We start from the raw sequence: 20,730 nt of genomic DNA, 5'->3' as shown, positions 1-20,730 counted from the left end.
CTGGCTAACAAATGCCAAAGAGGTAGCCCATTTCTAGAGTGGCTTTTCAATTTTTTTAATCTTTATTTTTTTAGCCTGAGCTGTATAGTAGGGACACTGTAATCCCATTACAGGGTGTCCTGTTTGCTTTCTGTTGCCGTGATGAAGACCATGATTTTTCTAATTTGCTTTTTACTGCTGTGATAAAAATCATACCCAAGAGAAACTTGGTGAAGAAAAGGTGTATTTTACCTTACAGATGTAGGTCATCATAAGGGGAAGTCAGGAAAGTAACCCAAAGCAGAAACTTGGAGGCGGAACCCAGAGGCAGGAACCAAAGCAGAGGCCATGGAGGAATGCTGCTTAGTGGCTTGCAGTACATAGCTTGCTCAAGTATGATTGCTTGTACTACCCAGGAACATCTATTTGTGGATGGTACTTTCCCCAGTGGGCTATGACCTCCCATGTTAATTATTAATAAGAAAATGCCCCATAGACTTGCCTCCATGCAATACCATGAAGGCCTTTCTCAGCCGAGTTCTCCCTTCCTAGATACCTTTCATTTGAATCTAATTGATAAAATACTAACCATGGTAACTGACCCGTCGTTACCAATTCGTTACACCAATACATTAGAATTCCACAACCTTGAGCTTTTATGTTTATTTCCAAGATTTTAATAAAACATAGTATACCTTTAAAGGCCCCACAGTCTTTAAAAGTTTACTGTCTAAAAGTTTGAAGTTCTTTTGACTGTAGCCTTCTTTAAACTAAAATATAAGAATAAAATAGTTCTTATTCCAAGAGGCAAGAACCAGGGCACTGTTATAATCAAATAGGCGTAAGTCCAACCCCAGCAGTGTTAAGTCACTCTGCAGCTCAATGTCCCACATCTGGGATTCACTCACAATCTTCTGAGCTGCAAAGGACCTGTGTAGTTCCACTTCTCTGACTTTGCCATCTGTAACCAAACAGTGTCCCGTAGGCTCAGGCCTGCTCTGTACCACACCTGCCACTGTCCTTGGTGGTCATCTCCCAGTCCTGGCATTTCCAATATGCTAGGGTCACCACAGGCTTCACATTCACTAATGGCTTCCTGGCCTCTCTTCAGGGACTATAATAACCCTGCTACTTGGTACTAGGCCTTGGCTTCTCTTCATGACCCTTTCAATCCTGGGGGTTTCTACTGCCACTAGGACGGAACCTATACCAATGGCCTCTCCTAGTGCCACGAATCAGCTTCTCCTCATTTCCATTTCAATCCTACAGCTCTAGTGCCATCCGGGGGATTCTTACACATTACTAAGTTTGGCTGTCAACATGAGATGCTGCATTGTGTCCCTCTGAACCACAGCTTCTGTGTACTGACCTTGAGAAAATCTTAATCACAGCTGAGTTTTCATTTATATATCGCACACAAGCATCCCCAGTATAGTCTCTGAGGAAGTTTCAGACTTCCCTCTGAGGTATTACTAGCCAAGATTCCATAATCTCTATTGCTCTCACCATTTTTTTTTCTTCTTCCAAGTTCTCACAGAAAAGCTCATTAAGCTTTGAACACTAATTTTCCATCCTAAATTTCCAAACCCTTCCACAATCCTCTCCCAAAACATGGTCAGGTTGGTTGCAACAATAACGTAGGGATCCTGGTATCAATTTCTAATTCAGTTTGCTTTCTGTTGCTGTGATAAAGTTTATGACTAGAGGAAACTTAGGGGAGGAAAGGGTTTATTAGGCTCACATATCCCAATCATAGTCCATCATTAGGGAAGCCAAGGCAGCAACTCAGGACAGGAACTTGAAGGCAGGAACTGAAGTAGAACCACAAAGTGCTGCTTATAGTCTTGCTCCCCGTGGCTCTCCCAGATTGCCTTTTTATCAAACTCATGATGTGAGGTGGTACCACCACAATGGGCTGGGTCCTCCCACATCTCAATCATAAATCAAGAAAATGCCCCCCACAGACTTGCCTACAGGACAATATGATGGATCCACTTTCTCAATGGAGGTTACCTCTTCCCAGATGCCCCTAACTTGTATCAAGTTGACAAAAACCTGGTTAGAACATAGGGTAACTCCATCCCAACTCTTTTTGTATGTATGTATATGTTCCATATCTGGTATGAGTAGACATTTGCTTGTCTCCCAAGGAATATTATTGAACAACTCCAGCTTTTCTGATAGCTATTACACAGATTTCCCAAGATTACTCCCTGGCAGACTGCACCTGCATCCCATCTTGGATCACCTTATATTTATTGTTTAAGGAGATGTGGTAGTCTGAATAAAAATGGTCCCCATAAGCTCATAGAGAATGGTACTATTTGGAGGTGCATCTTGTTGGAGTAGGTTTGGCCTTGTTGGAGTAGGGGTGGCCTTGTTGGAGTAGGTGTGTCACTGGGAGTGGGCTTTGAGGTTTCAGATGCTCAAGCCAGACCCAGTGTCACTCTTCCTGCTGCCTGTAGATCTTGATGTAGAACTCTCAGCTACCTCTCCAGTGCCTTGTGTGCCTGTGTACTACCATGCTTCCTACCATAATGATGACAGACTAAGCCCCTGAACTGTAATCCAACCCCACTGAAATATAATCCTTTATAAGAGTTGCTGTGGTCATGGTGTCTCTTCACAGCGATAGAAACCCTAAGTAATATAGAAGGTTAGTTTTAACTTTTTGGAAAACACTATGATTAGATGAGCTTTAGGAAAAGAAACAATTAAACATAACAGGATTCCTTCCCATTTCTATCGATCTACTCTCTGTTTCTTGGATCTATGAATCTTGCTTATAGGAGAAACATTACCACCTATTGTATACTGATTTAGAGGTAATCTAAATCTCAACGTTATAGAGAATGTGGAAATTACATCTTTCACTATTAAGTCTAGTGATCTACTAGTAAAGGTCTGCTCCCATCTCTTCCAGTTTGTTCCTGTGCTTTCACAGAACACCACACACTGGGCAGTTCACAAGCAATGGGAACATATTTCATCACAGTTCCGGATGCTGGAGACTGTAAGATCAGATCATTATCAGGTTTAACAGTCAAGGTTGTTCCTCCCTCTACACCATGCTATTTCCTCACATAAGACATAGAAAAGCAAGAGATAAACTCCCTCCACCAAGTTGTTTTCAATTAGTTGATGATCCCATTCACAAAGCGGGGCTTTATACCCAAATCTTCCTTTAAAGGCCCCTTCTCCTAGTATTGTCCTGTCGCCAGTGCCTGTAATTGAGGGCACAATGGCATCCTTGGGGTTCCTGTATATTGTACTCTACTAGTCTAGAGTTCTGATTTTAAAAATGAAAAGTGCTTTCACCAGGAACAAGGAGAACACCATGTGAAGTTGAACAGTCACAAAGTCAATCTAAATCTACAAAGAGTGAAAAAGATTGCTTAGGGGTTGGGGATTTAGCTCAGTAGAAGTGCACTTGCCTAGCAAGCACAAGGCCCTGGGTTCGGTCCCCAGCTCCAAAAAAAAAAAAAAAAAAAAAAAAGAAAAAGAAAGAAAGAAAGAAAAATATTGCGATGCAAGAGACGATTGGCCCAGATTTCACATGGGGAAGGGGTAGAACTGTTAACACATGGGGGAGGGGTGAAACTGTTAACACATTCACTTTAGACTTAGAATCTCTAGAACAGCGAGACAACAGATTTCAGGGCAATTTAAAACCATCTAGTTAGTGATATGGCATCTTAAGACAATTCCAAGAAACTAGACATTCACTATTTTGATAAACTTTCCCCATGTAAAAAGCCATAGCATTTTAAGGAAGAGGTACAGTTTTCCATAAGGTAAGGGGCTGTCTCTCCCATCTTCTGTGTTAAGGAGACACAGAAGAGTAATGTGACACAGATAGGTTGTATAATCTTTAAGTAAAAAAAAAAATTCTTTTCCCAGAAAAACATTTTCTTTCCCTTTTAAAGGAATGATTGGGTCTGGATATGGAAGCAAACTGGCAAGAAGACCTGGAGAATATGAGCCAGGGTTATAATGGGCGACGACTTAACATTAACAAGGTCTCTTCAAACTTTGCCAGAGCTAAAGTCTAAAAGACAAGGTAGGTCATTACATTGTCCAAATGCCTAAAGCAATATTTGATTTGGGCTAAGGCACTAGAGACACTCCAAATGGATGGGGGGAGGGAGAATTTTAAATAATCCCATAAGGAAACTCTTAGAGGAGTACAACATCCATCATTTTGTCAACAGTGATTTGGTTAAGGCTGAGATTTTTAGAGCAGGTCAATTGAACTTTGATATAGGAAATGTGATGTTATTTTACTACTCAATATCATTACAGTACACTGACACAGTGACATTGTAGTATATTGATATGACATTATAGTACATTGATATAGTTTGGTTATTAATAGTCACTATCACCAATCAGAAAAAAAATCTAGGAATACCACACTCATAGCATTCTTTAGATCTTTAAGAGAGGGAAGCAACAACAAACACTTCCATTCCTATTCTACAAGAAAGAAACCTACAACTTGTCATCCGGGTTAAAGAAAGTATTTGAAAAGTGGTTTCAAGGGAGAGTTGCAAATGAGATACATTTATTAACAAAAATGGTAGAAATGCTACCAAGAGGTAACAATAAGCTTGGACCTAAAAAGCAGGGTTCTATCCAGAACCAGAAATGTTATATCGAGATGTAGAATGGTGCAAAGGGTGCCAAAGAAACAGAATTAGAATATGATTCTTCTCATTAAATGTCTGGGTGACTCCCAAATATTAATGGTTGGAAATAACTGAATCTGAAGTAAATGAGAAGCAGGGGGTGACTAAAAATGATTTCTATTTTGCACTACCCAGGAAACACAACAAAGGAAAACCTTTCACCTGAAACTTAAGGGTTTCTGATATGTGGTATTTGAGCATATGCAGGAAGTAGCCATTGAAGACACTATTTTCTAGTGAAAAGATCTTATAAATGTAGAAATTTAAGCTACTCATAGTGGTGTTGGGAAAATATATTAATTCCAAACACCTTTTCAGTATTTTGGTCTTTTGCATTAGTCCTGACAAAAAAGTAGGGAAACTACAAGGGCCATTTTATAGGCAAGCCTAGATGTGGGTACATGGGTAACATTACCTCCAACACGCAGACTGAAATCAAACTAAAAGATTAATTCTAACATTGTGTGTGTGTTGTGTGTGTGTGTTGTGTGTATCAGATATCTTTAGACTAGAGTTCTAGGCAGTTGTGAACTAACATGGGTGTTGGCATCTAACTCTAGTTTTCTGCCAGAGCAGAGAGTACTCTCACTCATGGATCCATTCTGTAGAGAGCGGCGCGGCGAAACAAAGATGGCGCCGACATCCAGCCTTGTCTGGATATAAACGACTTACTGCGCATGTGCAGGCTTGTCCCCTTGCTAGGGCTCCCTCTAGTGGTGAACAGCGGTACTGCACATGTGCAGTTTATTCACCAGGTGTTAGTTGACCGTTAATATGCTAATGAGGTGATTCATTCTCCGCCAATCCCTGGAGGACAAGTAGTGGGGTGATCCAAGCCCCACCAATCCCTGAGAGATAATTAGCATACTGTTGTCTATATAAGCCGAGCGATTTTGCTGCTCGGAGTCCCTGTTCAAGAGAGCTGTAACACTAAGAGAGCTGTAACACTAAGAAGAGCTGTAACACAGTAAAGGCTTGTTCGCAGAAGAATCCTGTTGCCGCGCGTCGTTCTTACTGGCGGGACATTAGGCGCGCGACAAGTGGTGCCGAAACCCGGGAACCAACATCGCCGGTGCCGAGGGGACCCTTCAGTATGCTGAAGAGGATTCAGAACTGCGAGAAGGTAAATTAAAAGGTAAGCTTCGAGAGGCATGCCCCTTTTTGGAAGAGAGCATGTCAGAAACGGAGCAGAGTGAGAAATTAGGCTTTGAGAGGCATGCCCCTTTTTGGATTTAAGAGAGCATGTCAGAAACGGAGCAGAGGCAGAAACGGAGCAGAGTGAGAAATTAGGAGCTCAAATTAGGAGCTCGCAAAAAGAAAAAGGTTACTAAAACAAAAGTGAAAGAGATACAAAAGGCAGAAAAAATGCCGCTGGAGGAAAAAATAAGAGTGCCCCGGAGGACGAAGTACAAGTCATCCGGAGAGGATACTTTGTATCCATTAAAAGAATTAGAAGCCTTAGAACTGGCTGGCAGTGACTCTGAGCAAGAGTTGTCAGAGTCCGAGGAGGAGGAATTAGAGGAAGAGGCAGCCATATATGAGGAAGAAAGATATGGGCCTAGGTGGAGAGCCACTGTGAAGAAACCTAAAGTTATGGATCCTTTGTGGGCAAGGCTGGTAATTTTGTTTCTTTTTTTCTTTGTGTGGGATAGAGAAGCCACAGACGGCAAGCTTAAGCCCGGACCAAAACCTCTTTGGCAAATGGTCCCTGCCTGCTTAGAGGATAAACAATGTGAGGAAGCCGTTAGAGCCGTTAGGACAGGTCAGAGGGTCCTTGCAGAGCAACAAAGTATGTCAGAGGGAGAAAAGGTCTCCAAAGAAAAAAAGAAAAGAAAAGGAGATAAAAGGAACAGAGAGAAGGCAGAGATAAAAAAAGAGGATAATCAGGACCAGGAAACAAATAAGATATATTCTTTAAAAGCCTTGACCTTAGAAATGTCAGACAATCTAGAAAGCATCACCGACAGCTTAGAGAAAGTGAAACTAAAGGTAGAACCATCGGGTCCCGGGCCTCCCGCAGAGCAACAAGGGAAGCGCAGGACTCGACCTCAGTTCGACCACCAGACTCATATTGACCCCTCGAATGGGAACTCAGGTGGTGGATACAGATTTTAAAGGCCCCAGTAAGCAGAATTCAGAAGGATCACAGAAACTGAAAGCATGTGCAAAGATAAAGATTTGGGGTAGTGGTAGTGGACAAGGTAATAATGGTAAAATGTTTTTGTGTATGTGTTCTTTTAGAGTTATGTTAAAATCTAGAGAAGCAAAGTTGATTCTCATAGATGCTTCTAGTCTTTGGACCCTGACTAGAGACAGTTTACACCGTGGACAAGAGAGAGAATGGGGTTGAGAAAAACATTCCTCCCGAACTCTCCACAGATGCTTTGGCAAAAGAAGGAAATGAGCTTAAACTTTTTGGAGCTCTCCTGGGAACAGAAGGAGGTGGGAGACGTCTTGCCTCCTTGCTGGCTCCTATTGGAGAAGTGCTTATTTCTGGTTCTGGGTTCTTTAGGTAGGATGTTTGGGTCCTTTTGGTGGAACACCATCTAGTTCTTTTCCTCTGTGTCTATTGTCTGTCCTTGGTGCACCAAGCTGTCCATGTATGTCAATTTATGTCTGGGTTTTGCTTCTCCTTGCTTGAATGTTTTGTGTTTCATGTTTAAAAGAAAAGGTTAAAATTTTAAATGCTGGTTGATTCACCCATTGATGTAGCTTTAACTCCTTTCAAGAAAGGAACAAATAAATAAAAAGTTTCAATTGGCTTTTGGAGCCTGCATCTGTAGCTAGAAGCCTAAGTCGGCTGGGCAAGCTCCCCAGGGGGCTGGCTAAATGTTTACACTAGCCGATCCTAAAGACACAAGGAGCTTCACAGCTTCTAAGGTAACGGAACTGATCGCTGTCTCTCTTAGAAAAATCTTTGACTGTGATTATTGGACTCAACAGGTGACAAGGTGTTTCTCTTAAAACTACAGCTAGAAAAAGTAAAAATAGTGATTGATTTAAATATTAAAGGTATGTGTAGCCACTTCAATTTTGTTTTCTGATTGGTTTTAAATGTATAAATATTCTCTACATGCCTTGGTTATGGACTATTGGCTTTTAAGTTATTGGATATGGTTAAAAAAATGTAACATTGGTAACAGAAAGTTGACATAAAACTGGAAAATTTGGATGGAGTCATTCTAGATAACATGTGGCATGAGCCAATCTAGGGAAACAGGTCTAAATTGGGATGCCTTTGCTACAATTTTTTACTGAACATCCAGTGATTTTTCCAAAGGTCACTGCCTCAGAGCCTTTGCCAGAGCCTTTGTTAGATATTTATACAGATGGCTCCAAAACAGGTGTAGGTGCCTATATGGTTGATTCTCAAGAACCAGTATTAATTCAATACAGTCCAGGCACCCCCTAAATTACAGAATATAAAATTGTATTGAAAGTTTTCAAAAGATTTCATGATTATTTTAATTTAATTTCTGATTCTGCTTATGTAGTTAATACTGTGCACTCACTTGAAATTGCAGGGCCAATTTGGTCGAGTAGTACCGTATGTCAAATTCTTTTAGAATTACAAAATTTGATTTGGGCCAGAAAAAATAAAATTTTTATACAACATATTCGAGCCCATACTAATTTGCCTGGTCCCATGACCAGTAATAACACCCTGGTGGATGCTAGTACTCGTAGAGAGTTTATTTTTCATGCCACTCCGGTTGATCTCGCTAGAGGATTTCATCAAAAGTTTCATGTACCTGCTTTTACTCTTCAACAAAAATTTAAAAATCTCTAGAGCTGCAGCTTGTGATGTGGTGTTACGTTGCCAAAATTGTGTTCAATTTCACCACCCTCCTCATGTGGTATTAACCCTCGTGGTCTGATCCAGCTAAAACTTTGGCAGATGGATGTCACACACATATCTCAATTTGGAAATTTAAAATATGCTCATGTTTCTGTTGATACCTATTCCGGTATTATACATGCTACTCTGATGACTGGTGAAAAGGCTCGTAATGCCATTAGCCATTGCTTAGAGGCATGGGCAGCCTGGGGAAAGCCTGATAGTCTCAAGACAGACAACAGGCCTGCCTACACTGCAAAGTCCTTTCAGGCATTTTGCCAGACAATGCAGGTCAAACATACTACAAGATTGCCATACAATCCCCAAGGTCAAGGAATTGTGGAAAGAGTACATCGTACCTTAAAAGAGCTTATACAAAAACAAAAAGAGGGGATTGCCAACAGCCGAACACCAAAAGAACAACTTTCTTTAGCTCTATTTACTCTAAATTTCTTAATTTTGGATGCGCATGGCCGCTCTGCTGCGGATCGCCATGCTGCTACTACACCTATAACTAATCCAGAAGTAAAGTGGAAGGATGTCTTGACTGATGAATGGCATGGCCCAGATCCCGTGATTTCGAGATCTAGGGGAGCGATTTGTGTTTTTCCGCAGAATCAAGAAAATCCAATTTGGGTACCTGAGTGTTTGACTCGAAAATTGCCTTCTGCTCTTCCTGAAGATGAGACTACGAACCCTACTATTACTACTGGGAATGGTAATACAGGTTAATTCGCTCACCCTGTGGGCTATTGCCAGATCCTGGCCAGTACCCATGCCAGTTCATAGCAATTCTACTGTTTTGAGAATAAGACTGACAAGCATAATCTCTGGTCTTGGTTTCAATGGGTGCTGTCCAATGAGCAAGGGGCATATACATCCCTGACCCCCTTTGCTAGGTTGATGGGAGAGAACTTCGTGCTGTATAATGTTTCAGCTACCAGAAAAAGGTGATACCAGGTTGATCAATATTCAATATAATAACCTCTTGGTAAATAATACTGCCACTAGTACTTCAGTATGTGCTAGATCACCTTTTTTCTGATAAGCACTAATGTAAGCAGTGGTGCTTTAAATTGTAATAGCTCTGATGTAGTCTGCTATTTAGCTGAATGCTGGGATGGCACTAATGACACCGCAGTGATAGTTAAGATTCCCTCCTTTGTGCCAATCCCAGTGGAGGCAAACCCAGATAGCTTTCCTATTCTTAATTTGCTGAGAGCCAAAAGAGATTTTGGAATTACGGCAGCCATAATTTCAGCCATTGTGCTGTCTGCTGCCGAAGCTACCACAGCTGAAATCGCTATGACCAATCAAATACAGACGGCTGAGACTGTCAATCAGATTGTAGAAAGAACTGCAGTGGTGCTAGAGATACAAGAAGAATTTAATACCCATTTGGCATCTGGCCTTCTATTAGCCAATCAAAGGATAGATTTAGTTCAAGAACAAATTGAAGCACTGTATCATATGACACAGCTGTCTTGTGTTTCCTCCCTTAGAGGTTTATGCATTATTCCTTTGTGAGCTAACTTTTCTCAGAATTTTCAACAGAGCAAAGAAATCTCGAATTATCTGAAAGGAAACTGGTCCATGAAAGCAGAGCAACTATCAAGACAATTGCTGATGCAGATTGCTGTCCTCAACAGCACTAGGCTGGACCCCATCACAGTTGAAGACTTTACCTCATGGATTACCAATGCTTTCTCCCTTGTTAAGGAGTGGGCGGGCATGTTTGTCCTGGGGAGCTATTGTCCTCCTGGGATGCGGAGTAGGTCTCTGGCTTATTGGCCGTTTAAAAAGAGAACATGCCAGACACAAAGTGGTTGTTTACCAGGCTATGACCACCATTAAAAAGGGTGCTTCTGGGGGCTGGGGATTTAGCTCAGTGGTAGAGCGCTTACCTAGGAAGCGCAAGGCCCTGGGTTCGGTCCCCAGCTCCGAAAAAAAGAACCAAAAAAAAAAAAAAAGGGTGCTTCTCCCAACATATGGCTGGCCTCTTTGAAAGATCAAGAGTTCGCCCTAGATCATTTTTGTCACAGTCATGTGGAATCATTGTATCCAGGGACGGGCAACTTTCCTCGAACTCAGACCAACCTAAGACACGGGGCCCGGTGGCGATAGGGTAACTCTATGACGGGTAAGGCCGAGTTTGGATGAGAACGACCTAAGACAGGAGCAATGACAAGATTGACGTGACACCCAGATCTAGACCAGTCATTTTATTAAACAAAAAAGGGGGAGATGTAGAGAGCGGCGCGGCGAAACAAAGATGGCGCCGACATCCAGCCTTGTCTGGATATAAACGACTTACTGCGCATGTGCAGGCTTGTCCCCTTGTTAGGGCTCCCTCTAGTGGTGAACAGCGGTACTGCACATGTGCAGTTTATTCACCAGGTGTTAGTTGACCGTTAATATGCTAATGAGGTGATTCATTCTCCGCCAATCCCTGGAGGACAAGTAGTGGGGTGATCCAAGCCCCACCAATCCCTGAGAGATAATTAGCATACTGTTGTCTATATAAGCCGAGCGATTTTGCTGCTCGGAGTCCCTGTTCAAGAGAGCTGTAACACTAAGAGAGCTGTAACACTAAGAAGAGCTGTAACACAGTAAAGGCTTGTTCGCAGAAGAATCCTGTTGCCGCGCGTCGTTCTTACTGGCGGGACATTAGGCTCGCGACACCATTCCTCCTATTTACTGCAGTATTGGGAGACAGACATGGTCACTGTTTGCAGTTAGCTGCTTGTTAGATATTAAAAATTCAGAACCACAGTGTCCTTTACCTTCTTCTAATATCTATATATTTGTCTTGGTTCTCAAGGATGCAGGAAATTACAGTCAGAGATGAAAATAATTACTTGTTTTTACTTCATTTTATTACACAAGTACAATAATGGAAACAGTTTGAAACTGCCTTTTATAAACTGTTAGCTTTTCTGGGTATAAAATCTTTAGCTTACATTTTCTATTTTTAATTCTTTTTTTTTCCTTTTTTAACCATTTATTTATTTCATGTATGTGAGTATACTGTTGTCACCAGAAGAGGGCATCAGATTCCTTTACAGATGGTTGTGAGCCACCATGTGGTTGCTGGGAATTGAACTCAGACCTTTGGAAGAGCAGTTAGTGCTCTTAACCGCTGAGTCATCTCACCAGCCTTTAGATTACATTTCTTTTTCTTTTTTCCTTTCTTTTTCTGGAGCTGAGGACCGAACACAGGGGCTTGTGCTTGCTAAACAAATGCTCTACCACTAAGCTAAATCCCCAACCCCCAAATTACATTTCTTAATTTACATTTTAAATGTTATCCCAGTTCCTGGTTTCCCCTCCAAAAACCCACTATCCCACCCTGCCCCCTGCTTCTACAAGGGTGCTCCCTCACCCACCCACCCACTTCCTCCCACCTCCCTGCCCTACATTCCCCTACACTGGGACACCAAGCCTTGACAGGACCAAGGGCCTCTCCTCCCATTGATGCTGTCAAGGACAAGGCCATCCTCTGCTACATGTGTGGATGGAGACATAGGTCCATTCCTGGGTTCTCTTGGGATGGCTGGATCCCTGGGAGCTCTGGGGGAGGGAAGTGTCTAATGGGTTGATGTTGTGTTCTTCTTATGGGGTTGTAAACTCCGTTAGCTACTTCAGTCCTTTCTCTAACTCTTCCATTGGAGACCCTATTCTCAGTTCAATGATTGGCTTCGAGCATCTGCTTCTGTATTTGTAAGGCTCTGGTAGAGCCTCTCAGCAGATCGTTACATCAGGCTCCTGTCAGCATGCACTTCTTGGCACCCACAATAGTGTCTGGGTTTGGTGGCTGTATATGGAATGCATCCCCATGTGAGAATGCATCTCTGGATGGCCTTTCAGTTTCTGCTCCACACGTTGTCTCCATATTTCCTTCTGTATTTTTGTTCCCGGTCTAAGAAGGTTTAAAGCATCCACATTTTGGTCTTCCTTCTTCTTGAGCTTCATGTGGTTTGTGAATTGTATCTTGGGTATTCTGAGCTTTTGGGCTAATATCCGCTTATCAGTGCATATCATGTGTGTTCTTTTGTGACTGGGTTATTTCACTCAGGATATTTTCTAGTTCCATCCATTTGCCTAAGAATTTCATAAGTCATTGTTTTTAATAGCTGAGTCGTATTCCATTGTGTAGATGTACCACATTTTCTGTATCCATTCCTCTGTTGAAGGACATCAGAGTTCTTTCCAGCTTCTGGCTATTGTAAATAAGACTGTCATGAACATAGTGGAGCATATGTCCTTGTTTTATGTTAGAGCATCATTTGGGTATATGCCCAGGAGTGGTATAGCTGGGTCCTCTGGTAGTACTTTGTCCAATTTTCTGAGGAACCTCTAGAAACTTGTACCAGTTTGCAATCCCACCAACAATGGAGGAGTGTTCCTCTTTCTCCACATCTTTGCCAGCATCTGCTGTCACCTGAGTTTTTGATCTTAGCCATTCTGACTGGTGTGAGATGGAATCTCGGAGTTGTTTTGATTTGCATTTCCCTGATGACTACGGTTCTTGAACGTTTCTTTAGGTGCTTCTCAGCTGGTATTCCTCGGTTGAGAATCCTTTGTTTAGCTCTGTAGCCCATTCTTTAAAAGGGCTATTTCATTCTCTGGAGTCTAACTTCTTGAGTTCTTTGTATACTAGCTTACATTTTCTTTCCCTGAGTCTTTTAAGAAAATAAATTATTCTGTGATGTTTCTGATGGCATTATTAAAGCCTAGGTTCTTTATTCCTTGATTCCCACAGCCCATTTTTTAAGTCCAGTAAAGTTACAAGACTTTGTTTTAGTTACTTTGGGTTGATGTTTCCAGGTTATACTTTTAACATGTATTTCACAGTATTTTAGTATGGTTTTATATATTTATTCTATTTTCCAAATTCCCCTTTTAGAAAGTCCTGTACTTTAAATTTTATCTTCAATATGTGTCATTTTCTCCCAAATCACCTTTGCTCCTTCATTTATCTTGTTCTTACATGTTTTAAATTCCTGGAGAATTAGGAATAAACTTTCCTTTCGTCAAGAATTCTTTAACTCTTGTGTGAAACCTAGCTTCTCCTGGCACTCACAGCATCCTCCCATAACTCTCTGCACTTAATGTCTTTCAAAAGGAAGGAATCTGAAGCATGTCATTAGTTGCTCAATAGTCTGTTCGTGTCCCATTGTCATTAGAGCACCATGCATATCATACCTCTCTATGTGACATTCATGTGACTGTGATCAGTCCTTACAAGCTGCCTTACTCACTGCCCTGCCATGACATATTTTGGGCCATATATTCTTGATGATTTTATGGATATTGTTTCACTGGATTACCTATTTTGTATAAATATCTATTTTAATTAATGTTTATTACTATTCCAAATTAATTGCTTTATCTCCTTAGCTTTGTTTTCCCTTCACAACTGGCTTGGGTGCTTTTGACTCTTGGTATGGCTGCTTTCATTTTCAGTTTGCCAACTTAGTCAAAAGCCTTGTTCAGATTCAGATGGGGTTAACTATAAACTAGCATTTTTATGTGTGATATCTTTATACTATTAAGTGTGGAAATCCTCAAACATTGTATATCTTCTCATGAACCATCATCTTATCATGAACAGGACAACTACTATTATTCAGATATTTAGCTGTTCTCCATTAAAGATTGTAAATTACGCTAGACTTCCATGAGAGAGAGAGTGTGCGTGTGGTATTTCTAGAGTATACAATTTTGAGCATTAAATAGGTATTTGATACCCAAATAGAAAAATCAGCTGACTACCTTAGCAGTGGCTGATCTTTGACACAGGCTGACACAGGTTGAAGACAGTATAGCCCTTACCCCTTCATGTGGTTTCCGTAATTATTAGATCCTGCTAGGGACACCATAGAAGGATGTCAGCTGCTCAGCAGGACGCTCTTCTCCTAGCTCTCTGGTATACTTCCTCAAAGGAGCACTGTAGTCTATTTTTGCTATCACCCAAGAGAGATGGCAAGAATGCCAGCCTTACAAGGCAGAGAATAACAAGAGGTAGGCAAATTAGGAGGAGCCTTAAAAGGAAAACATACTGGCAGAGTGTGTGAAACACTATTTTTCCTGGTGTACTGGTCTTCTCTCCTATCAATACAAGAGTGTCTGTAACTGTAGGAATTACTGGTTGGTGCTCATTTAATATTTGCTTATACATTACTATTTTCACAGCATTTGTGACTCTGAGAATCTACACCCTCACGTTCTGCTATTTGGTTTGAACTAATGGGCCTTTTCAGTAGATATGCCAACCTGTAAAACAGATAACGATATTAATGTTAATTTATGCAGGTAATACATATTTTAGGTGAACGTCTCAAAACGTCAGACTTAACAAGTAGGTAGGTACATAAAAAACTGCTCAGTGAAATGCCAGTTTTACATGCCTTATTTTCTCTGCAACACAAATTAGAAAAACATTAAAAACATCACTTAACAAAGAGACTTCCCTGGATTAACTTAGTCAAAGTGGGGAATTAGGTAACATTTTGTGAATTGTAATGCTGTATTTGCATTTGGATTCGTTTGCATTATTTTTACTTGACTAGCAAACAATATGACTCAGTTCAAGCTAACTCATGGATGTTTTGTTGTGAGCACGACAATCCTATTTTTACAGCCAACAGAGTCAAGTGTGGGATACTGGAAAATATTTGTGTATGGAGTTGTCAACTTTAAATGTATTTAAAATTCTGTTAGAATATTGAACTTTAAAGACTTCAACAAAACCTATCCTTAAGGTAAATCTAATAGATATAAATCATATAACTAACAATGCTTGATAGAACAGTTATAGTATTAAAAATTTTGAATCCTAAGCACTTAGGTAGAAACAAGAGAACCCCTTGTCATTTTGTTAATAACAATGACTATGCAGATCTTTTAGACTAATAATAGTATATAGTATAATTTATTTTGATAGATAAGGGTTTCAAATGCCTAGTTTAGAAATGGAAATATAGTGCTAAAGAAAATGCACAGAATCATACTTGTACTTTCCTCATCAAATTGTCTCCCATCTCATTAAATGACATTATACCCTGGTGTGTCCCCCACAATTCATACTCTGATCCTAATCCCCAATATAATGGCCTCTGTAGAAAGCAATTTTTGGGAGTGATTGGTGTCCTTAGAGATTTCAGAAAAACCTCTTTCCTTTCTACCATGTAAAGATATGACAAAAGTGTGTGTGTGTGTGTGTGTGTGTGTGTGTGTGTGTGTGTGTGAATGTTACAATGTAATCATTATTTTGGAAAAGGAATATACATATTCATGATCCAGAAGAGTCCAGACATCAAACTTGTAAGCATTTTCAGAACAGACTCTTCAGTCTCCAAATATATTCTAACAAATATATTTGAGTTAAAAGTCACCCAGTTTGTGATTCTTTTGTTAGTGAACCTGACACAATTAGACAAACTACTTCCATTCAGGTACTCTTGACCCTTGTCTTTCTCTTTCTTTCTTTCTTTCTTTCTTTCTTTCTTTCTTTCTTTCTTTCTTCCTTCCTTCCTTCCTCCCCCCCCCTCTCCTTTTTCTTTCTTTTTGTAGTTTAACAATTTGCAATTGTATAATTGCAGTATTTCCCCCTTCCCTTTCCTTCCCTCAAACCCTCCCACAAGGCCCTCTCCATTGTCACTCAAATTCATGGCCTCTTTTCTCTCTACATTTTAATAAATAAATAAATATATATAACCTGTTCAGTCTATATAATTTTTTTTGTATTTATGTTTTCAGGGTTGATCTTCTGGCACTGGACAAACAATTGGTGTGGTGTGTTCTTCCCTGAGGAGACCACCTGCCTTCTTCTCAGCTTTCCTCAGTTGCCTCTATCATAGGGTTGAGCCCTTGGGGGTGTCCTCATCCACTTTGCCATGTCCATTAGTATTGTCATTGTTCAGCTCACATTTGGACCGCCATATTAATGAAATGTTAGGAGTAACTTCTGATATTACTAAGAGACACAATCTCTGATGTTTGTCTTTTCCATTCAGAGAAATGGCATATTCTGGTTGTAGATCTTGATAGCATCACTGCTAACACCATTTCTAGCCTGAATTATTACATTATTTCTATTCTGAAGAGTTTATTCCTTCAGTTGCTTATTGAACAACCATTAACAGGAAAATCACTAATTGTATCAGTTACTGTTCTGGGTACTGAGGCACACACAAATTGCCTTTATAGTTTTTACAACAGGAATATCCTTAACTTATATTGAATCATGATGGGTACACTGTTCCAGGATATAAATGCCAGGGCACTTCATAGACAAAGAATGAGGAAAAAAATTCTAATTATTAGGCATAGAAGCATTTCCTCAATTTTAGTAACAAATATATTCAATAACATTTTTCTGTTATTCTAAATTGGATATTTTACATTGTAAAGCAGCCACATTCCTCCAAATTGACTTCACATTTTGAACATCACAGCCAGAAGATATGCATAGATTTTAATTTATACTTTCATCATAAATATTATAATTAACAAGTGTTCATGCTTAAACCCACACAACATAATAGAATTTTGTAGGTATTTTTAACTGCTCAGTAACATTTGGGGTGGATTCTCTGGTGGAGAGTTTTGTGTAATACATTATCCCTCTAGAAAGCAACAGTATTTCACTCCCAATTATGACAACGAACATGTCTCAAGGCAATGCAATAGAAAACACTGACCACAAAAGTAGATGACTAGGAGGTGGAGAGATGGTTCAGAGCCCTTATTTCTCTTGCAGAGGACTGCCAGTCCTGCATGGCCTTGGTGGGGACAGAATGACATGGTTCCTACTCCTGAGACAGGGTCAGTGGAAGTGGGCCTCTAGGAGTGTAGATGGCTGCTACCAGTGTAAGGCTTGTTTGTATAATACAGTACATGCTTTGCATTTCTCTGAAGAATGTCTCCCCCATTAATGTTAATGACTCCATAATAATCCCAGACAGCAAGTCCAGGAGGCAAAGATATGGCTAGTGTTTTAACAGAAGGGTAAACACTGGAACCTTCAGGGCAGCCCTTAAGGCTGTGGAAACTCTAAAAACATGAGATCAAAAATATGTAATTTCTCAATATGAAAAAATAAGGATGAAATATGAATTATATGAGGGGCTTCATGAATCTAAAGAAACAAAGGTAGCTGAAGTAATGAGTCAGCTTCTCAGCAAGATACAAAAGCAGGCAGATTCCTTAATTCAAGGTCAGCCTAAGACACAATAAAGTTAGGCATGGTAAAAACGGTATTTTCAGGACCAGGTGCCACCCAGCTAGTTTATCATTGTGCTTAGCAGAAGCAGGCAGATCTCTGAATTCTTTTCCAATTTTGAAAGAAAATGTGTTTGCAGTCTCCTAAGAATTAAGGGACAGGGGTCATAGGGTGCTCATTCATAGGATAATCAAAAGGGAATGTGGAGTAAATGACTGAATTGATATGTAAAATAAAAGACAAGACTTATAGTGTGCAAGAGATGAGCTATCCAGAGAGTTTTTAGAATAGCAAGAGAGAACTGCTTAGAGAACTGTCTCAAACAAAACAGAGAGAGAGAGAGAGAGAGAGAGAGAGAGAGAGAGAAAGAGAACTGTCTCAAACAAAACACACACACACACACACACACACACAGAGAGAGAGAGAGAGAGAGAGAGAGAGAGAGAGAGAGAGAGAGAGAACTGTCAGGCTGGAAAGCTGTCTCCAGTAGAGCATAGGCCACCAGTCTAGACCCACGATTTGACTTCCAGTTTGTTTTCGCCCTCTCTCAGTTCTTTCAGAACCCCTCTCCAAGCTGAGCCTCATTCTTAGCAGAAGACTAGGGCTTGGTTCTAAGCACCCACATGGTGGCTCCGATAAGGCTCTGTAACTTTAGTTGCAGGGAGCACTGATGAATCTTCTGACCTTCCAGGGTTCCCGTATACACATGGTTTATATACATGCACTGGCGTGCCTGTACACAGAATAGTAAATAGTTTTGAAATTAGATGACTGGTATCAAAGCACTGTGGTCTTGGACTGGTGAGATGACTCAGCAAGTTATGGTGTTTGCAGCCAAGCCTGGCTCTCTGAATTCCTAATAGCCACATTGCAGAGGGAGAAAACTGATTTCCTCAAATCAACCTCTGACATCCACCCCAACCCAACTAACACCCGTGTGTGTGTGTGTGTGTGTGTGTGTGTGTGTGCATGTATATACATAAATGAAAAACATATTTAAACCACTGTGGTCTTTAATTGCACTGGATACATTTGTAATAATGGCAGTCACACTGGAAATTACATCGTTCTTGTTTAAAATAATGATCAAGAACTTTGGCTTGCAGTTTACGATCCATTAGCTAAAAGCATCCTGTAGTTTACTGGAAAGTGGGGAAAAGTGCATTAACACTTACTGATCTTTTCCAATCTCTCTCCGAGTTTATTTCATGTGTCTCTAAAGCTTTTTTTTTTTTTTTGCAAACGTTATTAAATTCTTGAAGACTATCTTAATATCTAGAAATTTTAATGGCAAAAACTCCAGACAATTGACTATGATGTGTCATGTCTCTAAATTCTCACTCTTAGGAGACTGAGGCAGAAAGGTCATTGACTCCCTAAATTCAGAGCTGTTAAACAAAATATAGTTTTAAGCAAAGACTCCCTTCAAACAACTTATATTGAGTAAAACAACCTTGTTTGTTTACACTGATAAAATGATGCCATTAGAATATTTTGTTTTTAAAGCGATGCCACACATTGTCTAGCATTAAAGCAATCTCTGAAGGATGTAGACAGGGTGTTGAAGACAACACACAGGTTAGTAATTATTCGCTTAGTTTACAACTCTGCAGCAGCAGCACAAATGAACCATACAGCTCTAGTCTCGTAGCTCCAGACACTTCAGAGTAGACTTCATTTGAGCCTTTGCTTACGGAACCTTATTGTATGGATTTGGGGGATGTCTGATGGGCAAGTTAAACCAAATCCCTGCCAAAGGAAACACAAGATGCTCTTCTGTATCTGCCAAATTTCCCAGTCACTTTGTATACGCCTTTGAAGTCTAACATCTTAAAACTTGTATTCTGTAGTAGCTTGTAAAAATCACCACCACGATGAAGATTTCTTCCAAAGTTAAAACTCCTACATCACAAAGCATAAAACGTTAACCTTACCAGTATTCTTTCAGAGGATGAGTCTTCATGCTACTATACAGAAAATTCGGGAAAGGGAGTCACAATCTAGCATAGACAACTCTCATTTTTTTCGGTAGTTTATCTCTACATACCCGTTACTGTGACTTCCTGTTTGACTTCTAAAATCAACGCAGTAAAAGTATATTTAACAGCGTAAGAGGAACTGGCTATCCATCAGGCCAACGATCACACGAGTGCTAAAAGTTAAAAAGTATTCTGACAGAACATATTCTGAAGTTACTGCTTAAGATCCCGGACCTTCGAAAACTTAAAACCCACGCGCTTTAGGCCACGTTATTTCCACAGTCTGGTGTCAGAAGGAGGTAACGAGACAGCACAGGTGCAGCATCTGACGGCCTGGCTCCCTAGGGTCATCGCCACAGCAACGCGTCCTGGCCGCAAGGCAGGCCTGGGCCCAGCCTGAGAAGCGAGGGGGAACCAAGCTCCTCAGGGACCCGACGGGCGGCGCCGGTGAGAAAGGACCTCATCCTGCCAGTGCTCACTCAGCGAAACTGCAAACGCCTCTGGCAGAGACAACGCCAGCTCTGCAGAGGCATTCCGGCCCTTAACCGCTTTCCCACCGTCGGCCCACAGGCCCTACCGCAGCAGAAAGCGCGCGACCCGGAGGTCCCGCCAGTCAAAAGAACACGCGCGCGCCACACCATATAAGGCCTGGAGCAGGCGGCCCGGCCCCGCCCCCAGGACCTGGGCCCGGCCCCACTCCTGCCCCGCCCCCAGGCTTCGGTCCCGCCTCCTCCCGCTCCCGGGATGGGCCGCTCTGCTCCCGCTACGCACTTCTCTCCGCCCTCTCCCTTCGGGTGACCTTTCCACAAAGGCCCCCGGCGCGCCTGGGAAGCCCCACAGTCACACCAGAGTAACCGTTACTGAAGGTCTGGGGTGGCAGAGCCAGTCGGCTCCGCCCTCCCGGACCCACCCTCCACCCACCTTCCCCGCGAGCTCGCGCTGACGCTTCCCGGGGACGCGCTCGCCCCGCCCCCGGCCCCGCCCCTCGCTCTCGGGCGTGCCCGCGCGTGGGGCCCGCCG

General features: G+C 41.4%; 1 long non-coding RNA gene across 4 annotated transcripts in view; it reads right to left on the bottom strand.

Moving 5' to 3' along the window:
- The window catches only part of LOC102552709 (uncharacterized), a 38,873-nt gene extending 18,210 nt beyond the window's left edge, over positions 1-20,663 (bottom strand). For 3 of the 4 annotated variants that reach the window (XR_005488380.2, XR_356500.4, XR_010054243.1), the window contains exon 1: positions 19,779-20,663. This is a non-coding gene — a long non-coding RNA (uncharacterized LOC102552709). The remainder of the gene's footprint in view (positions 1-19,778) is intronic. The other variant, XR_010054242.1, reaches the window with a different exon arrangement.
- Between the last annotated feature and the right edge of the window lie 67 nt (positions 20,664-20,730).

Source organism: Rattus norvegicus, chromosome 8, assembly GCF_036323735.1.
Source record: "Rattus norvegicus strain BN/NHsdMcwi chromosome 8, GRCr8, whole genome shotgun sequence".
Taxonomy (NCBI): Eukaryota; Metazoa; Chordata; class Mammalia; order Rodentia; family Muridae; genus Rattus; species Rattus norvegicus.
The sequence above is the reverse complement of the archived record's forward strand: the minus strand, read 5'-3'. Positions and strand labels throughout refer to the sequence as shown.